At 42.9% G+C, this 6027-nt stretch overlaps 1 long non-coding RNA gene across 1 annotated transcript in view; it reads left to right on the plus strand.

Annotated features, from left to right (window-relative positions):
• Positions 1–3513, plus strand: part of LOC137233061 (uncharacterized) — an 83873-nt gene extending 80360 nt beyond the window's left edge. Inside the window, exon 4 of the long non-coding RNA XR_010947276.1 lies at positions 3487–3513. This is a non-coding gene — a long non-coding RNA (uncharacterized lncRNA). The remainder of the gene's footprint in view (positions 1–3486) is intronic.
• The last annotated feature ends 2514 nt before the right edge of the window (positions 3514–6027 follow it).

The raw sequence follows: 6027 nt of genomic DNA on the forward strand, positions 1-6027 counted from the left end.
CTGGAGCCTGTGCTCCGCAACAGGAGAGGCCCCAACAGTGAGAGGCCCGTGTATGGCAAAAAAAAAAAAAAAGATAAATAAAATTGACAAACCTTTAGCCAGACTTAACAAGAAAAAAAGAGAGAGAGCCCAAATAAAATCAGAAATGAAGAGAAAGTTACAACTGACACCACAGAAACACAAAGGATCATAAGAGACTACTACAAACAATAATATGCCAAAAAAATGGGCAACCTAGAAGAAACGGATAAATTCCTAGAAAAGTACCATCTCCTAAGACTGAATCAGGAAGAAATAGAAAATATGACAGACTGATTACCAGTAATGAAATTGAATCAGTAATCAAAAAACACCCAGCAAACAAAAGTCCAGGACTACATGGCTTCATGAGTGAATTCTAGAAACATTTAAAGAGTTAACACATATATTTCTCAGACTATTCCAAAAACTGAAGAGGAGGGAATGCTTCCAAACTCATTCTAGGAGAACATTACCTTGAACCCAAACTGGATAAAGCCACCACAGAAAAACAAAATTACAGGCCAATATCACTGTTGAACATAGATGCAAAAAATCCTCAACAAAATATTAACAAATGAATTCAACAATACATTAAAAGGATCATACACCATGATCAAGTGAGATTTAGTCTAGGGATGCAAGGATGGTTCAACATGTGTAATTCAACCAACATGATACACCACACTGAATAATAAAAATCATATGATCGGACTTCCGTGGTGGTGTAGTGATTAAGAATCTGCCTGCCAATGCAGGGGACACGGGTTCGATCCCCGGTCCAGGAAGATCCCACATGCCGTGGAGCAGCTAAGCCCGTGCACCACAACTACTGAGCCCACATGCCACAACTACTGAAGTCCGCGTGCCTACAGCCTGTGCTCCACAACAAGAGAAGCCACTACAATGAGACGCCTGCATACTGCAATGAAGAGTAGCCCCCATTCGCTGCGACTAGAGAAAGCCCGCACGCAGCAATGAAGACCCAACACAGCCAAAAATAAATAAATTTCTAAAAAATAAAAATAAAAATCATGATCATCTCAATACATGGAATAAAAGCTGTCTACAAAATTCAACATCCACTCATGATAAGAACTCTCAAAAAAGAGGGTAGAGAGGGAACATACATAATAAAGGGAACATACATAATAAAGGCCGTATATTACAAACCTACAGCCAGTATTACACTCAATGGTGAAAAGCTGAAAGCATTTTATCTAATATCAAGACAAGGGTGCCCACTCTTGTCACCTTTATTCAATATCGTAGTGTGAGCCCTAAATATCTCTTGTGCCGAAGGAAATAATTGGCATGAGGAAAGGCCAGTTATATATTTGGTTCATGGCATACTGTGGTTAGAATTACGATCTTTAGCTTTGTTCTTAATGAACTGACTGATTTTAGGAAAATAAAAAGAAAGTGCATGGAGGGGATAAAAGAAGATACAAAATTTCCAGACACTAGCAGAAGGACTGTTTCTCTCCTGGCTTTCCACTTTGTTGGCAACTCTTATTTGCCAAAATCCTGGTGCTCATCCTCACATGAACGGGTCCACAGGCACCTTGACTCCTCATTTAAAAATCAAATGCATCGGGGCTTCCCTGGTGGCGCAGTAGTTGAGAGTCCGCCTGCCGATGCAGGGGACACGGGTTCGTGCCCCGGTCCGGGAAGATCCCACATGTCGGGGAACGGCTGGGCCCGTGAGCCATGGCCGCTGAGCCTGCGCGTCCGGAGCCCGTGCTCCGCAATGGGGGAGGCCACAACAGTGAGAGGGCCACGTACTGCAATTAAAAAAAAAAAAAAAATCAAATGCATCACTTTCTTCCCACAAATCTGCCATCTATTATTTGATTCCTCAACATATCTAAGAGAAAACCATCCTCTCCAACACCCAGATAAGTAACCTCTAAATCTGGATGGATAGAATAGAGGAGTGGGCACAACATCTTTTGTGGAAGGACATAATCCTGCCCAAATTGTACAACTTGAATTCAATCATGAGGAAACATGGGGAAGGAACAGAATCACTGGCTAGTCCTCTTCAGAAGTACCAAGGACATGAAAGACAAGAAATGGTTCAGGAGCTGCCCCGTGTAAAGAAGACTGAGGAAGTGGGACAACTGAATGGAATGTGGGATCTTGGATGGGAAAGGCAGACAGCAGTGGGAAAATATCTTTGGGGTCAGCTGATGAAGGTCGATAGGTAATATTCGGTGCTTTTTTGTACTTTTTAATAAGTCTGAATTATTTCAAACTGAAAAGTTTAAATTGAAGTATCAGTTAAACTATATATCAGTTTGCAGACTGGCACTCAGTGCTGACAGAATGACAAGACTGAAGAGCTGAGTGGAAGTGTGGAGTGGCTGTGGGTATGCTGGGTGCCTGAAGGAGGTGGCCCTGGAAGCAGGGCTGGACCAGATGCGAGAGGGGTGAAATATCACACTGGGGAGCAGAGTTTTAACAGTGACAAAACTGGGCCTTCCTGCGAAGCAGTGGACTTCTCTTCATTCTCCTCTCTCTCCAAATTATGAGAAGCATTTTCTTCTTTTATTTTTTATTTATTTTTTAAAATAAATTTATTTATTTTATTTTTGGCTATGTTGGGTCTTCGTTGCTGCCTGTGGACTTTCTCTAGTTGTGGTGAGTGGGGGCTACTCTTTGTTGGGGTCCGCAGGCTTCTCATTGCGGTGGCTTCTCTTGTTGTAGAGCAGGGGCTCTAGACACGCAGGCTTCAGTAGCTGTGGCACATGGGCTCAGTACTTGTGGCGCACGGGCTTAGTTGCTCCATGGCATGTGGGATCCTCCCGGACCAGGGCTCAAACCTGTGTCCCCTGCATGGCAAGTGGATTCTTAACTACTGTGCCACCAGAGAAGTCCCCTATTTTCTTCTTTTAAACAGTAAAAATTGTCATTTTATTAAGTTACTTTCATTTGTGTAAGATGATTGTCAAGCCCAAACTCACACATTGCTATGGAAATTAAAGATAACATACAGAAAATGTAAAAATAATGTTCAGAAAGTGCATTTTATAAGAAAGCATAGGGATAGTGAAAGACAAAACCAAACAAACAAATCTGAATCATCTGGACTCTGCACTCTGTTCCCTGCCTCCCTGTCCTGGTCTCCCTCATCCCATCTGTCACTAGGAGCTGCCAACTCTGCCTTCACATTAGTTCTTGCACTGGGATTGGAATCAGAAGGCTTGGGTTCTCATCCTGACAATTCCGTGCCTGAGCGTCCCCATGTGCTGGGTTGGGGGACTGGGCCGTAGATGGGGTCCAGTCCCTGTGTGTGGGGTAACATATATCTGCTTGTTTGAGTTCAACCTTCCTTCCAGTAAGAGTAAGTAGGCTGTTGGTTTTTTGATGAGTTGACAATAAGTGAGCACACTTCTCAAACAGAGACGTTAGTTTTTCTGGATAAATCTTGGTTTAAACTTGTCTTGCTATTTTCCCTCCTGGCAGAGTTCTGGTCCTACCTTTAGAAACAACGGTCCTCATCCTCAAGCTGAGATGCAAAGTTGGACATCTTCCAACTTCACCCCAGGTAAGGCAGCAGCAGAAACAGGGACCCTTAATGGTTGCTCTCTGCCTCAACTTGTACAAGGTACTGATCTGTATTAAAGTACTTCAATTAGAAGGATTTCCCTCTTATCAAAAGGGGATAGGGAGGGTTGCCTGTTATCTTTGCCATCCTACTATTAATGTTGGTGAGACTAGCTGATTTTGGAGAAGTAGGTAGTTGGTTTCAAACGCGTGATGTTTCAGGGTTTTTTTTTGTTTCTTTGTTTTAGTTTGTTATTTTTGTGTGTAAAGGTATTCGTTGCAAGAGACAGAAGCGATGTCTATCTACCCCAAGCACAGGATAGCCATTGTTTTGGTACCTGGTCTGGGTAAGACCCCTTTTCTTCTGGGTTTCATTACCCTCTCCTTTTAAAGACTGCTGCCAGTGCTGAAACCCATGTTGGTCCTGAGCTCAAATCATCGACTGGTATGGTAGTCCTAAGAATGGGAGAAACAGCCCTGGAAACATCATACCTAATGATTTGAAAAATCAGTATTAAGAATGAAGTGTAGGGGCTTCCCTGGTGGCACAGTTGTTAAGAATCCACCTGCCAATGCAGGGGACACAGGTTCAAGCCGTGATCTGGGAAGATCCCACGTGCTGCGGAGCAACTAAGCCTGTGCGCCACAACTGCTGAGCCTGTGCTCTAGAGCCCGTGAACCACAACTACTGAGCCTGCATACCACAACTACTGAAGTCCGCGTGCCTATAGCCCGTGCTCCACAACAAGAGAAGCCACAACAATGAGAAGCCTGCACACTGCAACAAAGAGTAGACCCCGCTCGCCGCAACTAGAGAAAGCCCATGTGCAGCAGCGAAGACCCAATGCAGCCAAAAGTATATTAAAAAAAAAAAAAAAGAATGAAGTGTAGAGGGACTTCCCCGGTGGTCCAGTGGTAAGAAATGCGCCTTACAATGCAGGGGATGGGGGTTCAAGCCCTGGTCAGGGAACTAAGATCCCACGTGCCACGGGGCAACTAAGTCTGTGTGCCACAACTACTGAGCTCACTCGCCTCAACGAGAGAGCCCGCATGCTGCAAGCTACAGAGCCCACGCTCTCTGGAACCTGGACACCACAACTACAGAGCCCACATGCCTGGAGCCTGCCCGCCACAACTAGAGAAGAGAAAACCCACATGCCACAACTAGAGAGAAGCCCGCACACCACGAGGAAGAGCCTGCACGGCCACAACGAAAGATCCCGCATGCCTCAACTAAGTGTTGTGTGCCGCAACTAAGACCTGATGCAGCCAAAATAAATAAATAAATAAAAATAAGTTTTAAAAAAAATCTTAAAAAAAGAAAAAAAAGAATGAAGCATAGAAACCTGCCAGCCAGAGTCTGAACTCCTGCAGGTGGGTGCTATCAGGGAGGAGTTTACCTAAAAAGACTCCTGTGGATTATTTGTTTTACGAGTGTTGAATCAAGGCTGAGTTAAGACTGCATCCTGACGCAATTCTGGTTCTATTTTCCTTTACCTTCTCCATGGCAACCACTCAAGACAGACACTTCAGAAGACACTCCAGTTACTGGCTGGGATAGAACCTTCTAGCACTACGATAGTACCTTCAGCCTCCACCCTCAGAGGGACACAAGATTCTTGCTTCCAAATTTGAAATGACTTCACTTCCAAATTTGAGACACCAAATATGAAACATTGACTCACCTGGGCCTTTTATGATGACAATATAAAAATATTTTTAGGGAAAAAATCCTTTAAATATGAGTATCAGTTAAATAATTTAGTTAGTATTTAGTTCTTTTTTTTTAGCAGATTACATTTTAATATACATAAAGTAGAATTTATATATATATATATATATATATATATATATATATATATATATATATATATTCTTTCCAAGCTGTTTAACTCCTGAATTTTTAAGTATTCCGTTTAAGTACATCCTTGAATCATTAGCAAACATTTTTGGGTTTTGAATGTTTTCTCAGAGTTTCATTGATTTCAAGGTAGCTGTTGAATTTTTTTTTTTTTTGCGGTACGTGGGCCTCTCACTGTTTTGGCCTCTCCCGTTGCGGAGCACAGGTTCCGGAGGCGCAGGCTCAGTGGCCATGGCTCACAGGCCTAGACACTCCGTGGCATGTGGGATCTTCCCAGACCGGGGCATGAGCCCGTGTCTCCTGCATCGGCAGGGGGACTCCCAACCACTGCGCCACCAGGGAAGCCCACTGTTGAATTTTAAGCAGTATGTTAAAAATTATGTGTCCGTAAGAGATATGAAAATTGTTGCTTGGTTATTCATATATGGCTAAGAGATAAAGATATAAAATCTCCTAGCAATGAAGGTATTATCTTTATCTCTCAAAGACACAACTATTAAAACACATTTCTCTTCCTTAATATTTTCTAAATCCATTAAGGTTAATGGATGTTCTAAACAACCTTGAGCCTTTTGGATGAGTGCTTTTAAACAACATTG

Source organism: Pseudorca crassidens, chromosome 10 (assembly GCF_039906515.1).
Source record: "Pseudorca crassidens isolate mPseCra1 chromosome 10, mPseCra1.hap1, whole genome shotgun sequence".
Lineage (NCBI taxonomy): Eukaryota > Metazoa > Chordata > Mammalia > Artiodactyla > Delphinidae > Pseudorca > Pseudorca crassidens.